Genomic DNA, 18,667 nt, shown 5'->3' with positions numbered 1-18,667 from the left:
TAGCAATGCCCAGTATTTTCACTTTGGAAAGCACTTTTATCAATCTGCATTCCAAGAATGTTTTACAGTTCATGACATATTAATTGCTTAATAAATATTTGTTGAATGCATGTCAATTCAATTCAAGCCTTGAATAGCCTTGCAGCCCATCGCTAGTTGGCTGATGGGCTACTGGTAGTAATATAGCTTTGGTCGGAAAGTCCTTCACCATAGCTTATAAATTTCATTGGGCACCAAATGAGCAGCTGCCCTCTTCCTTCTTTGGTTCTCCCCAGCTAGGTGGTGTGTATGGAACTGCTATGGATCTGTTCTCTAGAGAGAAGAAAAAGATACCCAATTGTATCTTTATTCCTCCTCTTTTTCTTTTTTTCTTAGATAGCTTTCCTGGTATTAATTAAGATCAATTCTAGTGGCTGTTACAGACAAATACCAACATCTTTTAAATATCTTATCACTGACGTTTATTACTTATGCATGGCATCCAGTACAGGTGTGCCTGGTCAAGCAGGCTATTTGCTAATTATATTACAGTGAATAAGGCTCCTTCCATCTTAAGGCTGCACTGACTTCCACTTATATCTCCCAGGTTACACTGTAGGCTCATCTCTATTCAGTTCTGCTGGAAGGAGACGGTATCATAGAAGGTCTTACCTGGAAGGTTTTATGGGAGGTTTTTCTTTATAGGCCTAGAAGTTGTAAATATCATTTTCATTTATATTCCACTGGCTAAAATTCAGTCATGTGACCATATCCAAATGAAGGGGAAACTGGGAAATACTTTCCAGTATTTTTCTAGAAGAAGAAAAACAGACAGTCTCTGTCACAATAGTCAACACAGATGCAATAGACATGGTATTTGTAAGCTAGATATTAATTCCCAGAAAACATAAGATACTTATGTTAACAGGACTTAGAAATTTTACTCACACTATACACAGATACAATATTTTATCCATTAGCTATTCACTCTTTTTTACAAGCTGCCACCCACTGGGTAATGGAAAAGAAAAGAAACTAGATTTTAGTTCAACTGAGTGATACAACACCATAGAAGCCTCATCTGATACTGTCATTATCAATATTTCATTAGTGATTTGAAAAAGCTTAGTAAGGCAGGACATCATAAAAATAGATTTGTAAATACATTAAGGATTTTAACTTAAACCATAAATATATGTTGTTTGGCCTAGATTTTAATATAAATGCAGATCTTTATTTGTGTATGGATGCATTGATTAAAGTGCATTTTATCTTTCTTGCATGAACTACATCCACTATGTGTTTTCTATAATTTTCACCTTCAATTTTCTTAAAAAGGAGCAAATTTCCAACTCCCTCTATCTTTTAAATTTGTCTCTCCCACACCTAATTTGAAAGTCATTTTTTAAAATGACTTATTTTTACCAAGGTTTTCTAAGACATTCATATTCATTTTTTTCTTTTATGGTGAAATGCATCAAATAAAAATACATGTCTGCAATTAAAAAATAGACCTACTACTCAGCTTTAGAAATAGAATATTACTTGTACAGTAGAAGACCCACTCTGTTCCCCTCAACACACTACCCATTCTTCTCCTACTTCTGAGGTAAATTGTATCTTAAAGTTTATCTTAATCATTTCCTTTGCTTCTTTTATAGTTTTACTAGATGCTCCTGAAAATATATGTTATTTTATTTTGCTGTTTTCTGCATTTTAGATACATGTAATCATACAGCATATCAATGCTTTTGTTTAATTCAAAACTATTCTTTTGGAAACCATCTATGTTAATGTATATTTCTGTTCTCCCCTTATTTTAACTATTGTACATTATTCCATATTTTGAATGTCAGAATTTATCCATTCTACTGTTGATGGAGAGTGGGTCTCTAGGTTTTGCTACTATTGACGTTCATGTACAATATGTAAATAAAGGGAGGACTGTACCATGATCATGGATAAGAGAACTCAGTATCATAAAGTTGCCTGTTTTTCACAGAGGGGAATTAGAGAAAGTTCCCCTATGAGATATTTTTTAAAATTATAAAACTATAGCAATTATCACCTGTGTATTTGCTCAGGGGTAGATAAATAACCCAATAGAACAATAAGAGTCTAGAAATAACCTCATTTATTATGGAAACATGATATGTGAGAAAAATGACACTGCAGATTAGTGTGGCAATGACAGATTATTTAATAAAAGTCACCGGGACAACTGGTTCTTCTGGAACAACGAAAAAAGAAAAGAAATTGGACCCTGACCTCATTCCAGAAAAAAATCAATTCCAGATAGTTTAAATACTTACATATGAAAGAAAAGTCATAAAGCTTTTAAAACAATATAGAATTCCTTTGTGACCTTGAGACAGCAAGAATTTCTTAAACAAGACATACAAACTCAATTTATAAACTTAAACACGACACATTTTGTTACATAGAAGTCCAAATACACGACTTTGAATACATAACACATTTTGTTACATATATGTGTGTGTGTGTGTGTTATAATATATATATTAAAAGACACAATGAAGAGAAGCATGAAAATCCAAAAGCTGACAAAAAGATGCTTACTACATTTATATAATAATGAATTGTTAACAGTATCCCAAATAAATGGTAGGAAAATATCAAGTGTTGGTGACCATGTGGCCCAATGAGAACTCTCACATATAGCTGGTGGGATTGTACATTGGTACAGCCTGTTTGGAAAACTATTTGGTGTTACATAGTGAATTTGAGTATTCCCGTTACCTATTACCCAGTATTTCTACTCCTAGATGTAGCCAAAGGAAATTTTGTATATGTACATAAGCATTTAAGGTTATAAATTCTCCTCTAAGTAAGGCATTAACTGCATATCACAAGTTTTGATAAATACTGTTTTAAAAAATTGTTCAGTCATAAATATTTCTGAATTGCCACTGGGATTTTTTTTCACCATGAGTCGTTTTGAAGTATGATTTTAAATTTCCAAACATTTATGGTATTTTAGATTTTTTTGTTATTAATTTCTATTATATGCATTGTGATAAATTATGATGGTATAAATTCTTTGAAATTTAATGAGGCTCTCTTTATGGGTCTAGCACATCATTGATTTTCATGAATATTCCATGTGTACCTTGAGAAGAATGTGTCTTCTGGAGTTTGGGGTACAATGTTATTACTAGTCCTAAATCATTCATTGTACTATTTAAATTTCATCTATATTTATTCACTTCTGACTGCTTAGTCTATCAATTATTGAGAATATTATGTTTAAGTACTCCATTATGATAGTGGATTATTAATATCTAATTTTATTTTAATGATAGAGTTTCAAATAAACTGTTGAGTAAGCAGATGGATATATGAATCTGGAGTTCAGAGGGGTGGTCCAGTGTGGAAACGCCTATCTAGAAATCCTTACATATAGATGATTTTTCAGGCCAAGAGACTGGATGAGATCACAAAGTGTGAAAACAGGAGGAAAACGACATAGAAGTCTGAAGACTAAGCCATGAGACATGCCAGGGTTTATAGGCTAGGGAGATGGGGAGGAACAGACCAAAAAGACCAAAGAAAAAAGAGGAGAAGGAGAAAGAGGAAGAGGAGGAGGAAGAGGAGGAGGAGGAGGAGGAGGAGGAGGAGGAGGAGGAGGAGGAGGAGAAGAAGAAGAAGAAGAAGAAGAAGAAGAAGAAGAAGAAGAAGAAGAAGAAGAAGAAGATAGAAAAAGATAAACTCAGAGAGAATACTATCCTGAAAACGAAATGAAGAAAGTTTTTCAAGGAGTAGAGACATTAACTATGTCAAATGTTGCTGAATGGTCAAGTAAGATGAGGACTAAGAATCGAACAACAAACCTAAAGTCTCTTGTAGCCATATATCTCAATCTATAGATACAGAAATCTGTGTATGGGAGGTGCCATTCACACAGCTATGTATTACTAGTTGCCAGCATTCAGGGTGCTGGGGTCCTACCTTTGCCATCAAGGAGCCAAGGGGAAGGGGAGTCTGATAAGATCACGTAGGCTCTTCCTCGCTGCTAACCTTGCTGGCCATCTACCTTTACTGTGATGGGGCTGCCCCCTCTGTGGTTTGCATAGCCTCCACCAGTTGTCTGTAAAAAGAGTAAGGCAAGAGTCCTTGATCCCTCAGAGTTCTGGTTCATAATCCAAAACCCTTCCACTACCTCCCAGGATGAAGCTTACAGCAGTCTCTCACAGCCAACTACCCATCCCCGTTCCTCTGATGGACTACTGCCTACTCTTCCTTGTGGTCAGAAGGGCTGGGTCTTTTTTCTTTTCCTATGTTGTATTTTTTTACTCTTTTTCCAGCCTCAATGGCGAAAAAGATGGATTCTTCTCTACAGTGACGGAGAAGCACATGTGAAATATGAACTAAAGATGTTTGGAAACAGTGTAATGTTGATAATTAATAATCAACCATGTTTGGCCTGTAAGAAAGGTGAGTTCTCCATTTCACTCTTCCCTCCCACACAAGTTCATATGCACACACAAACTGACTGTTGACTCTGGCTTGGAGGAAGATGGCTACAATACACTATCCTTTAAGGGGAGATTAAACCCTAACTATTGAATTAAGTCATCATCTAAACAGAGGCTTTGGGAATATCCAGCATAAAAAGTCCTCAGTTCTAACCATCCACATAAAGAACTCAATATAACACAACGAGCATAAGATGGGGTAAGGGAAGTGCTGCCCATAGATGTGGTTAAGAGAGTCCCCTGTCCTGTGTCCTGCACTTTAGGGGACCCAACGGTGGCACTTCCTCTGTCCATGGCCCTCTTAACTGGGGTAGAAGTGGCAGTGGCAAAGGAACATGACCACCAGGAATTGCATCTCTCCCCACCCTGACTTTTAGGCCACATTCTGGGTACCCATAATCCATGGCTCAAAGTCCATTGCTAAGGTTTATGCAGAATTCTTCCCTGAATCTGTTCTCCCAAGAGTGGACCATATCTCAAATGAACATCCCCCTAGGCCCTGGGTTTGGCCAGTGGGTGGTTGTTTGTGGTGGTGGTATGGGGCTTTGATGGAGCTTGACAAGTGGAAAGAAGTGTCCAGATATGTTTTAATACCCCACAGTGTGCGAAGAGTGGGCAGTGGGCTATTTCATGCAGGGTCTCTGGTCCTACTCCCCACACAAGAGCGCAGGATATGGCGAGGCCAAAAAGCAACACAAATGGAGCCATGGATAGAGGGTTCATACCACTACATTCTTGCTGGTGGCTGAGTCGGAGATAGAGGAAGCAAACATCTGCCAGTACCCCAACGAGGGGTCTTCCTCCACCCAGTCTCACTGGCGGCCGGGCGAGACACGGGAAGTAGGATCAACATGATCTGAGGTCCACCATCCACTTTTCTGCCAACCAACAAACCCCTAGCATAGCCACGGAAGTTTTATTAGTGGCCAATGGCTAACTGGCCACAGCTGATGGCCAACTAGTCACAGCTGATGGCCATCTACTACCCGAGCCAGCACTTTTCCATGGGAGGTGGAGAGCCTGGAAACTGCTCCCCTGGCTCTGTCCCCACAGGCTACTAGTGAGATTTTTCCCAAACCACCACATTCTACAATGGAACTTGCAAGATACTAAGAACTCTTAAATTCAAAACTGATTTTCCAGGTTATTATGAAGGTATATTTGTCAAGGCAAGATGATAAAACAGTTTTCATTTAACATTTTGTTAGATTTATTTATAAATCGTAAATATTTAAACATATTGAATGTCTTGCTCTGGGTCCTATAAATGCTAAAGATGGAATGCAGGGGGTAGAAGGACTCTATTAAGGCTGGTATGTGTATAAAATAATGTCATAAAACAATGCATGTTTATGTAAAATGAAAGTCATAAAAACAAATGCTTTAGGTATCTCTTTTAGAAAGACATCTTGCTGCATTTCTTCCCAACACAGGGCCCTAGTAACACCCTAAATGCCAGATTCACAAGGTGCCCCTGTAAATCAGGCTGACTTCCTCACTTCTCTCTAATCCCCCTCCAAATAAAAAAAACCACTTTCCTCCCCAGGCTGTGTGCCTTACCACCTACTTGTATTTCTCTTGTGTTGCTGAGCTGAATTGTGCTATCTCACCAGCCTCCGTCTGCTCTGCATCTAGTAAAATCCTACTTGTCTTTCCAGGCCTAACACAAAGCCCAACTGTGGTGATTTCTGATTATCTGTTTGTTTCTGTCTCTCCCAGCAGCATTTGAGTCCCTGAGGTCAGGGAGCATATCTGATTTATCTTTGTTTCTCCAGGTCTCCTCCAGAATACTACAGATAGAGGCATTCACTTAATGTCTTTAGGATAAATAAATAAATTCTCTGATTCTTATAGCATATGTAGCTAACATGATGGCTTTAGTCCTGGAAGATATATTGAATACATCAGCAGGAGGGCTGTTTCCCCTCTGTATAGTCTGTCTTACCAACTGATTTAAAAGTCTAAATGCGGTGCTGTGTGAATCTTTCTATGAATCTTTCAGAGTAAGTAGCATAGTTTTAAGATCGTAGTTGGTTTCTAATAATACCATGTTAAGTTGATTGGAAATGAAAGGATGTGAAGAAAATGATTTAGGATCAAAACGGAGATGGTACTTCTAAAATGAAGGTAAAGAATATCCTATGTCTACAGATGTATTTTGGTAATGGGGAAGCGAGATAACAACTAAAGATTAGAAATTATCTCAAGATCCTGCAGAGAAAATTCTATTTCTATTTTTTTCTTTCCTATTACTGTCCTTACTTTAAGGATTCAAAGTGATCTCTGAGGTGATCTCCACTATCACTACACCCTTCCTTCTCAGCACAGCTGTCATACCGCTTGACAGTTGCATATTTCTATCTAGTTTATACAACTTGCAAATATCTTCCTAAGCATTACTTTGTCTAGAAAAAATAATGCTGGCAGTTTTAACTCTGTATCATCCCATAGACCAAGAATAGAACTTTAAAAACCCTCCTACCAATTCATATTAGTCTTTGGAATAATTTTTTGTGAACATTAGCACAGTGGTGAATTAATTTCATTATGACTTTAAGTTATTTTTTTAAAAAAACTGTAATCACAGCTAATACAGTTTAGATGACTGAAAAGAGTCAGTATTAAGCCAAAACCTACACTATGGTTAGACAATATATCAGGACAACGCCTTTTCTCACAATTCAAGTCAAATAAAAATGAAGAATAGAGAGTGAGGTGGCTCCTGAAACAAGGAAATCCTCCACAGCTATGCCCCTTTCACATTAGTGGGGAGGGCCAGAGATGGAGCCTGAAGCAAAGCAAAAACAGATACAGTGAAAAGCAGACCTGGCTGCAAGAACAAGCAATTGGATTTGCATGCATTTTAAGTTCAAGAGAACGCCTGCAAATTCCACTTACTAAAACTTTGGGCAAGTTAACTTCTCTGAGCCTTGATTTCTTCATGTTTTATTAAATGATAACGTGAAACCAGAACTAATGGGCAATATTTGGGGATAGCAGTAGATCACAATAGGTTATAGAAAATAGGCTCAATATTGAATAAAATTTAATAAGGAAATATGAAGTTCTACTCTATGATTAAAAAAAATACAACATCATCAAACACACAAATGCAGTAGTAATTACACACACAGAGAAATTGTAAAAGGAAAAAAATACACCAATTTTTAAGTGTCAAACACTAAAAATCTTGCAGAGAAATGACTTATGAATTAAGTCTTGGAGAGCAAATTTGAATTCCCAGGAAAAGATTTTTGGCAATATACAGATTCAACATTCTTATTACTCCAGAGGGTTCAATGGGTAGAAATATTAGAGAAGACTTTAGATCATCGGAACATATGTCTAGCCACCAGAATAAACATGAATGAAGTAGGCTGTTTCTGGGCCGAGTGAACTTCCCGTGCCTGGAAGTAGGCCAGCGAAACCTTCACTGAAGGCAGTTTAGCATAATGGGTGAGCACACATTCTGGAGACAGATTGCCTGTGTTCAAATCCCAGCTCTGCCTCTTACAAGCTATGCTTTTTTGTGTGCTTCAGTGTAAAATGATGATAAAAGCAATTTCTGCATAATATGGTTGTTGTGAGGATTAAATAATTAACAAATATAAAGCACATTAGTGCTATGTACATTTTAGACAATTTTTAGTGGTGATATTTTTTGGAGGGGATGTTGTAGAAGGAATTCATGCTTCGGATGAGTTTGGTTGGATAATAAATAATGGATCTGCTTCTTCTGAGATCCTATATGTCTGTATTTCCTTCCTTTGAGGAATTGAAATTGCCAATCAATTCAGCACTGGCTGAGGCATTTTTGAAAAGCAAAACAAAACAACAAAAACCCACACTTCTCTAAAAAAATTTTTTGACCATCCTTTTTTGGATAGTAATGAATAGCTTATTTGAATAATTATTCTTATGATCATTTTTTGACCCCCCCCCAAAAAAAAAAGAAAATAGCTCCCCACAAACCAGCACTTGGGCACTCAGCAGCAGCAGGGAGATAGGTGGCAAGGAGAGGGAGATGGGAATCAAAATTAAATTAATTTCAGAAGAGACCAGTCTATAAAACAACTTTAGTATGATGTATACAAAATGAAGGAGGATTGCTTTTGACCATGGTGAATATATCCCTTTGCTTGGAATAGTTTTGAATATTGAGCTTTGTCAGGGGACAAGATGGCAGCCCTAATGGGTGTGCCCACCTTTAAGTAATGCAATGATTTCCTATGTGAACAACTTCCTCACTATTCCCACTACCTTAGTCTTCCCTGTCTCCATTCCATTTGTGTACTACTGCCTGAGTGTTCCTCCTGAAATACCGATTCATTCCTGCCTTACACCTCTCAAGGGCTTCCCATATGTCTACAGTATGACAAGTAAATTCTTTGTCTAATGACTCATCCTCAATCGTGGTGAATTTGCGATACTTTACACCTGTTTTCCAAGTGAGGCAGGGGACCATCCATGATGTTTGCTAAAATGTAGCTCCCTGGGCTCCACGCGTATACACTAAATCAGTCTCTGCAGCTGGACCCAGAGGTTAAGAAACTCAACCCAATTATTTCGTCCACATTTAGTCTGACTGCCATGACAGGATGGGGGGGATGCGGTGGTCTTTTTTCAGTGAAATGTAAATGGAATGATGTTTGGCCCCAGCCCTCACATCTAAATTCCTATCAACAGCAGCAGTAAGCACTTAACAAAGCCCTGATTGAGGCCAATAACCAAAGACAGCTTAGCCCTTTTCTCCAGCACTGTGTCTTCCAGCTGAACTGGACATATAATTCACAGCAGCAAACCTGAAACCGCAGTTTTTGACAGATTAATTCCATAACAAAAATCAATCATGGCACTTGTTGCTGGCATACATAATATTTTGAGTTTCCTGCCTCGCACCGCTGAGAAGCAGACCTCCTTGACCTTGACTATATTAAACAAATGCTCTGATACATTAATGTAATCAGCTAATCATCCAGAGCTACATAATGGTGACCAGCACTGAGCTCTTCTTTCCTTTGGCACCTCCTAACCCAACCAAATTGCCATCCTTGCTAGCAGAAAGAAGGTCTCTTCCAGCTGAAAATAGTAGTTATAGCAACATTCTGAGAAGGTTTTATTTTTTTGACTGGTCACTTCAGGCAATACATCAGCTGATTTGCCTACTTGCTAGCTTTTCCCTGAGCAAATATCTGCTAGCCAAGAGGAAAAAAGAAAAAAGAAAGAAAACAAAAAACTCACACTGGAAATCCCAGTTTGACCATAGATAGAATTCTCTCTTCTTCAGCAAATATCCTTGTTCATAATGAGGGCTAAAGAGGCTAAACAGGAAAAGAAACATGGACAGGCAGCTGGCTGAGCACATCACGTATATAATGAGCAAACTGCAAAGGTTGGAGCCATGGGCTGTGAGGTGGATGAAGTGGAGAGATGAAAAATGACTTTAAAATTAGAGAAGTGGAGGGACTGGATTATACAGTGAAAACTGTGTCTGGGGCAGAAGAACCATCTGGAAAAGGACTATTGAGTCTTCCATTGGATTGCTCACCACAGTATCCTCAACATAGGCGAATGTTTGCGGTCGATGTCATCTGAGAGACAAAGCTTCTAAGTAGCCTACAGTAAACTTCACTGGAAATATTTTCCCAGAAACCAGGACTACGCTTGCTGATTTGTCCCCAGATAAAACAAGTGATATCTGGGCTGCTCAGGAAGGAGACATGATGTGGCCACCGTCCCCAGCAGCCAATGCCTATACAGAAGCCTTGTGTCTCCTGTCTGTCCAGAAGCACCGGTACATGAACATTTCAGTTAGACAAAGATGGCTAGGGGACACACCTGGACTTAGAGACATACACGCCAATGGAGATGTCTCATTTTCAAAGCTCTTAATTTACCATTTTATAAAACGATCCTATGGCAAAAGGAAAAGTGCTAATTAATCATTTCATTATCTGACTGATATAACAAAGCACAAAGTGACAGTAAAAAAAAAGTCAGCATTGTAAAACATCTGTTCCATTCTAATGCTGAGAACTTCACAGCCTAGCTCAACATCTGCAGATGTTTTTAAAAATTGAAATAGAGGAATCTTCAAATAGCATGTTATAGAAATACCTCCAGGGAATAAGCTCCAGGTAAAGTTTGCTCTTCAAACCTGTACATAGAATTTACTGTTCTTAGAAATAATAGTGCACCCTCTGTACAAAGGAAATCATGTTCAAGTTGGCAGTGATTTAAGGAATGCAAGGAAATTATACTGGAATTAAACATGTATTGTCTCTCTCATGCTCAAGGCTTTCCAAATTGTCTTACTAACAAGTATTTAAAATGCCAAGACCAGGGATGGCAGGCAATGGTGAAACGTCTGCTCTTATACCAGTCATCTACAAATTGTGGATTGCTGATGTCATAGCCATCCCTAGAGTTGTTTGAATAGGCAATGAGATCTGGGAATTGAAGAGAGACCCCATTTGTAGCCTATTCTATGAATACTGTGGTAAACCAGTAGGCACACAGGGCTATGCATTTATCTTAAAAATGTGTGGCCCAAAGATAGACCACTCAGAAACACTTAAGAAAATAAAAACATTCAGCTTAACTATATTTATTATAAAATTAATAGATGATTAGGATTGAAACACAGAAAATATGTATAATCATAAAGAAGAAATAAAAACTGTTTATAGTCTTATCCCAGGTAGAGTTAACTGGTAAAATGCCTGGTACATAGTAGGTACTTCAGAAAAGTTTGTTAAATCAGTATTTCCTTTCAGTCTTTTCATATGCAAATATATATAGTTTAAACAAAAATTGGGTCATATAGTACCTACTCTTCTGAAACTTGATTTTAGCATTAGATTGTAAATAGCTTTTCAAGTCACTGAAAATTCGAACAGTTTACGTGACTGCTTAGTATTACATTTTGAGACACATCTGGAATAAAAGTTAGATAGCATTTAATAACATATTCTCATTCTTTCATCCAGCCAATACATATTTTTTGAACACTTACTATGTGCAAGACTCTATTCTAGACATTTGGGTTTCATTAGGAAACAGGCAAAATTCTTGCTTTTAAAGAACTTAAATTGTAGTTGGGGGAGAGAGACCACAAATTAAGCATAATAACTAAATGTTTGAAGATGAAAAGCACTGTGGAAGAGAATAAAGTTGGATTAAGGGCATAGAGCATATCAGGGAAGTAGGGAAGAGTAATAGTAGTTTTAAAAGATGAAATTTAAATAAAGTCTTGAAGAGAGAAGGATTTAGTCACATAAGTATTTGGGGGAAAGTGTTTCTGGCAAAAGGAACATCCAATGCAGAGACCCTAAAGTTGGAATATAATTGGAACAGCAAGATGGCTGGAGCATGTACAGTAGAAAGAGAGTAGTAGGAAATGGCCAGAGAAGCAAAGAGAAAAGACCAAGAGTTCTGGCTTTTCATCTGAGGGAAATGGGGAAACCCTGGAGTTTTGAGCAGAGGAGTGACACAGTTTTCACAGGATCTGTCTGAGTGCTCTGTCAAGAATAGAATGTATAGAGCAAAGGTGGGAGAGGAGACTAGTTAGGAGGCTACTGCAGTGAAGCAAGCCACAGTGATGATGGCTCAAACCATGGTAGGACAGTGAAGGTGGGAAGCAGTTCAATTGTAGATGGATTTTGAAAGTAGTGCTAACAGTATATGCCGATGGATGGGATGTAGTATGCAAGACAAAGAGACATGTGAAAAGTAACTCAAGGTGTTTAGGCTGAGCAACTGGAAGGGTAGAGTTGCCTGGGATTAAGATGAGAAGACTATGGGTGGAACAGATTTCAGGAGGCAGAAATCAGGATTCAGTTGTGGACGTGTTAAGTTTGAGGTGTCTATTAAACTTCCAAGTGAAGATATTGAGAATGCAGTTGGATTTAAAGCTTTGAATTCAGGGAGAGCCTAGGAAATATAAGTCTGGGCTGAATATATACTTTGGGGAATCATGGACATAGAGATAGCATTATAGTTGATGGACGGGATGAGATCATGTAAGTATAGTGTGGAAAAAAAGGAAATAAAATCTAATGTGCTAAGGCATTCCAACATTACTAGCTCACCAAGAGGAGATGATGAACTAGGAAAAGAGACTGACCGGAGCAAACAGTGAGCTGGGAGGAAAACCAAGTGTGTGGGTCCTAGAAACCAGGCAAAGCAAGTGTATTAAGGAGAACGGTGTGATTTAATTAGGTTAACTGCTGCTGACAGGTTCACTGCTACTTGTCAAGGTAGTGCTTTGTGTGACATAGAAAAAGGCACCCTCTCTGGGGAGACGTGCCCCTGCAAACCCGCAGCTCAGCAAGCTCAGTGTGAACTAGATTTCACCACCTGCCCCCATCCCCTTTTCCAGGTATCTTGTGCATTCACAAACTGCACAACTGTACCTGGTCACCCTCACTGCTGATGGGTAAAATAAAGGACCAAGAATGGATCACTGAATAAAGCAACATGGATGCCATAAATGACCCTGACAGGAGGAGTTTCTGAGGAGTAGTGGCACCAAAACATGAATGTGAAAGGTTGAAGAGCGAATGAGAGCAGAGAAATTGGACACCGTGAATATAGACAGCTCTTTGGAGGACACTTGCTGCGAAGAGGAGCAGAGAAGTCAGGCAGTAGCTGTTGGGGGTCATGGCGTCAAGAGAAAGGGAAGAAATAGCAGTATATTTGTGTACTAATGGGGTGTGTGCAACGCACAGCGTCATCCTCTCTTGCCTCGACCACTGCAGTGGCCTTCTCACTGTTTTCTTACATTCACCCTTGCATTCCATGTATCTTTATTCCAACTATCCCCTGAGAGGGTCCCCCTTAAATCATAAACCAAATAATGTCATGCTTTCTTCCCATCACACTTACAATAAAATCCGAACTACTTGCCATGGCCTGTACAATCCTGCCTGGCTAAACTCTCCTCCCGTATTTCCTACCACTCATTCTCTCAAATATGCAACTCCAGCCACACTCGCCTCCTGTGTTGCTTCCTGCAACACACCAAACATTCTCCTAGGTGGGCTTTGCACATGCTGTTCCTTCTACCCGGAACTGTCCCCCTATTTTTGTATTCCTTACTTCTGCACCTCACTCGGGTTTTCACCCAAACATCACTTCCTCAGTCCTTTACTGACCACCTCAGAATCTCTTTGTCACTCTGTATTCCTTTGCTGTGCTCTTTTCCTTTTTACAGCACTAATTTGTATATAACTTTATTTAATTCCTTATTCCTGTCGATCTCTGCTCCAGAAAGCAAGTTCCATGAAGATCGGAACTTTGTCTCATTTTATTCACACGTACCCCTAGCTGGTACAACCATGTTTGCCACATAGCGGGTACGCAGTGAGTATATTTTAAATGAATAATTGAAAGAACACAATTAACACTATGAGCACATTAATGCTTTTTAACATATTGGCAGTAAAATGTCATTAGTTCGAGTTCTGTTAGCCTTTACAGATGAGTAGAGAGGCGCTTCAGTGTGTATTCTTCTTTTCAGCATACACATGTGCCCTGAAGATATTCTAGCAAAGAATTTTTGATTCAATCTAATCATATGTGTAGGAGTTTAATTTAATGGGAAAACTTTGGTAAAAAAATCAGAGATGTCCTCTGTTGTGGTGGAAAAGACACTAGATATGCCTCAGAAGGTGTGGATTCAAGTCTCTGCTCTGCTACTTGTCAGTGCTGTGTGACTTTCTGTAAGTCATTATATCTTTCTGTGCCTTGGGTCCCTCCTTAAATTTGTGAGAAACAATTCCTCATACGCTTCCATCACCTCATTGCTTGAGGGCCACGTGAGATATTTGGAATAGTGGTAAACAAGGGCACATAAATATTTTCTCTGGATGAAAAGAAAGAGTTTGAAGCTAACCTATAGGGGCAGAGGAGAGAACAGAGAGTTCTGCTGCAGCATACGTACCATCTGGCTCTTTAAAATGTGTCCCTCAGGAAGAAAAATGAGATTGTTGTGGAGACTGCACTACGGAATCATTTCAAAAGTGATATTTTCCAACTCTAATAAGTCTGTGATCAAACAACGAGTTTCTGGGGCAAAGGCCACTACTTTCACGAACTGACCTGGAAACATGTACCATATATTTAATGTCAATGGTGTGCAAGCATAGCAGTTTCTGCCTGTGAAGACTAGAAAACAAAATCATGGAGTGTAAGCAACTAGACACCCCATCTAGCTGGGGACTGAAAGAGAAACATGCCTTCAGACCTCCCAGATGTTCCACCTGGTAAATGCCAGCAGGCCAGTCCCTGGAGTGACCAGAGGTGGTGTTTCAAATACAACGTTTGTGTGTGTTCATTGCAAGAACAGAGGAGCTGCCTGAAAGGCTGTGCGAGCCAGGGACAGTAGGGGAGGAGGGAGAGCTCACAGCTCTCTTTCATTTTCTCTCTGTCCGGGAGGCATTTTCTTGCTGCTCTTACCTGCTCCAGTCTCCTCTCCCATCATCACCTTCCTCAGCTTACTCATGTGTCTGTTCCCTAAACTTACGTCATTCTGTTTGCAGTGGCCCAGATAAAATGCCTCTTAGTTTCCCATTTCCATGTATTTACAGAGAAATCTTTCCCAAACATTTGGAGCCAGACCATTATAAATCATGTGTTACCGGTCTCGATTTTGGACTGTCCTTGAGAGAGATGCCCACCCCTGGATGACAGTTATGGCCAGAGTGAGGTCAGGCAGTACAGGACATGGCTGGGCCCGTTGACAGAGACCGTGTGCTTGGGCAGATTCCCTGAGAAGAGGTTGGGTGGCATAGACGTTGTAGAGGCTATTTTGCTGAGGTGAGAGCATGATGTGTGTGTGGGTTCTCCCGTAATCTCTTCAAAAATCACCGTTTATTCAAAAAGTAAAAGTTTATTACTCAAAGAGACTGGTTCAGTAGGTCACCAAATCTCTCACTGGAAATTATTAATTTTCAAGGCTAACAAACTGGTTTCTAATGTGCCAAGAAAAGGCCTAGACAGACACTAAATCGCATTAAGTTGTGAGAGCTGTTTCACTACACACACTTTTACTACAGGAGGCTTAGGCTGCCCAATGTATAACCCACACAGTATGGTTATACAACCTGGAATTCTACTACACGACACCCTTTCTCTGATACTCACCCACCCAACTCTGATTCAGTTCTCCAATAGGCTCTTCTTAGTTTCTAGCAATGAGACCTGGACATCAGACCATGACCTCATATCCCTAGCAACACGCTTTTGGCTGTACAAACTCAAGGAAGCATTCAATACAACTGAGGAAATGAGACAAGCTTTACACCTGCCAGATTGAAAATAGAGGCTTCATTGACCAGGTGGAGGAGATCAGGGCTCTCTGCTCTGACCGTCAATGCTTCTGATAGCATTATGCTGGAAAATAAATTTTTGTGTCATTGGCGTAAAGATGGAAACTGAAAACTGTTCTTTCTCTTGACACGTGGCTACCAGCATTGCCTAAGTCTGCAACTGGTCCCTAGGCCTTGGACAATTATGTGGCCTCCTAAGGGATTTTCTCAGAATGAGAGTGTTCTGAGAACTCTACTATCAGCTTCATCTCAGAATGTGAAGTACAGTGAAGCTCTTATGCCCACCCCACTTCCTACCTCCCCTGCCCCCATTACAGACAGAGATCTGAGTCTTTTGGGCCTCTTGAAATGGGGGCTCCAATGACTTTCTTTATCATGCCCAGGACTAGCCCAGCTGCCATTTATTAGAAAGAATAATGAGGAGCTCTGGCTGTGCTCAATAAATGGGGACAAGTGTGTAAGGCCGCTATGACTCCCCTTCAGTCCTAAATTTCTGGGCTGGTTCAGGGAGGCATTCACAGAGATAGACTTCTAGTGGGCAGACAGTCTTCCCATGTTTGAAAGCACCATCAGTGAAAGATGGAATTTCACACCTCACCCAGGCAACTAGGAGAGTTTTACATATACATAGACCGGTTAACCTTGCTGGCTAACTTTTAAAAGGGGGACTATTGACCTGGACTCTAGATATTTAGGGGTTAAAAAGATTCCACCTCTCTTTCCATATTGAACCACCCTCTATTTGTCTATAGTATGTATTGGGGGAGGAGGGATTGGAAGAGAGATTTAATAGCAGTAATTGCTCTAGAGTTTTGGCCTGGGCCTATATTTACTTCTCAGACAAGGGGCAATGGCAAAAGAACACACACATCTTTGCAGGGAGGTTGGTACTGGGGGTTCTGAGATTGGGCTGCCATGTACAGTTGGGCAGTTTGGCACTGCAGAAAGGACCTGGCCTAAATGAACTGTGGAAATATTAAATAAGATACCCACATCACAGAGCTGGTAAGTGACAACTCCTAGCAGAGTACCTGAAAAAACAGTAGGCCATCACTAAATAGTTATTGAATGCAGGTAAGACAGAATCCAAATCCAACTTTCCATTCTGAGGCCAATGTGGTTTCTAGTGGGACAGTCTACTTTCATTTTAAAGGTCTTTCATTAAAAGGAACACAGAGAGAAAGGCATTCTTCATTTGACATGTGATGTCTGAAACAGCAATGCAATGTTTTGATATTGAATAATCACATCAGAGCAATGGTGGTATGAAGATGGCCGGGACTTAGTCATTCTGACCACCTCCCTTGTCATGAATAAACAGCAGACCACAGTCAGTCTGGAATTCTCTTTGTGATTGGCAATGGAATACTAAGTGAATCTAAAATTAGTTTCAGTGAATACTGGAGGAAAGAATCCCACTTAGATGGTTGTGTTGCCGTGAATATGATATACGAACCAAGGTATGTTCTCCTCTCTGAGAAGAGCGACATGATCAGATAGGGATACACAGGGACTCTGACCTGAGTGGGACCATTCCTGAGAATCATCAGGAAAGCTAATCCAAGATTGGGGAATATCACTATGAAAGGCAATGTGCCACTGTTTAGAACTAGGCATAAAGTTAAATAACCTATCCAGGGATGAACCAGCATAAAAGAACTTGTCCACTAGTAAGGCAGTCCCATAGCTTGGGTGGAGACAGCACTGTAAGAGCACTCCACTTAGTATGAAAAAGGGGGGAAATGACTCAATAAATGGCTTGGATTTAAAAATCTGAGGAATTCCACTTAATATGTAAAAGGGGTAAAATGACTTCACAAGGGTCTTAGATTAAAAAATCTGAGAAATCCCCCCCGCCTCTTTCTTTCCCAGTGAAATCTGTAAACTCCACAAAATTTCTTACCCACTATAACTGTGTTAATCAAGTTTTCTCTAACACAACTCGGTGCAAGAAATGGAGTCATTGTGCCCAGTTTAAACCTTATAAAATAACTTCTCCCTGGATGGCTGTAGTAACCATCTCTTTCCTCATCATCCCATTAAACAACAGGGTAAATTTTACTTACTTTTTTTTATGAGTACAAGCAAATACTTTGCTGCATGCTCATCTTCTGACCTGCCTGTGGGTGCTGGAAAATTGAGGTGGGGAAAACTCTGGCCGAGGGAATGTAGGTGGGCAGGGCACAGGGTGCCAGAGACATGGCTGGGATGTATGTTTCTGTGTCCTGGGCCAGAACTGATTTATCAAACCATGTGGTTTGCAAGAGGCCATCACACCTTTAAAGTGACATGTTTGTCCTTGAGGGTGAGGGAAGGGTTCACTCCTATTCCACTTCTCATTTAATCTTCCTTTTGCTCTGGTATCACATAACCAACAGTAGCGAGTACATGGGTGGGGGCTGGGAGCAAGAGATGCACCATCCACTGCAGGCCCCTATCCATGAAGGAACTCATCACAGAGGGCCAGTGGTGAGACTTGGGAGATTTTCAGCTTCTCAGGACTGGACTGGAATTGGGAGATTTTCAACTTCTCAGGCCTCAGCATTCCTCTTTTTCAAAATGGAGAAATTGGTCTAAAATGTAAAATGATCTCCAAGGTCTTTCTGGCTCTGCAGAAACTTATTGAGCCTGGAGTATGATTTCAATTATTCCGTTCATGTAGTCCCATCACCAGCACATCACCTCTGGTTTCCCCTTGGATATATTTATTGTATTGAAGCTCCCCCGCCAAGTTTTAGCAACTTAAAATGGAATAAGCATTGTTCACATACCACATTTGAGTGGTGTCTGTGTCATACAAAAGCACTCAGTTCTCTCAAAAGAATAGGATGTAAAATAATTCCTTAATTTATTTAGATTGTG

General features: G+C 39.8%; 1 protein-coding gene across 2 annotated transcripts in view; it reads right to left on the bottom strand.

Annotated features, from left to right (window-relative positions):
- ST6GALNAC3 (ST6 N-acetylgalactosaminide alpha-2,6-sialyltransferase 3) overlaps nucleotides 1-18,667 on the bottom strand; it is a 580,324-nt gene that overhangs the window by 10,391 nt on the left and 551,266 nt on the right. Inside the window, exon 4 of one of the 2 annotated variants that reach the window (XR_012497284.1) lies at nucleotides 652-792. The exons of the other annotated variant lie outside the window; for it this stretch is intronic. The gene's annotated coding sequence lies outside the window, so the exon portion shown is untranslated. The remainder of the gene's footprint in view (nucleotides 1-651; nucleotides 793-18,667) is intronic. 2 annotated transcript variants of the gene reach the window in all.

This window comes from Rhinolophus sinicus, linkage group LG06 (genome assembly GCF_036562045.2).
Source record: "Rhinolophus sinicus isolate RSC01 linkage group LG06, ASM3656204v1, whole genome shotgun sequence".
Lineage (NCBI taxonomy): Eukaryota > Metazoa > Chordata > Mammalia > Chiroptera > Rhinolophidae > Rhinolophus > Rhinolophus sinicus.
Note: the sequence above shows the minus strand (reverse complement) of the source record. Positions and strands in the feature narration are given on the sequence as shown.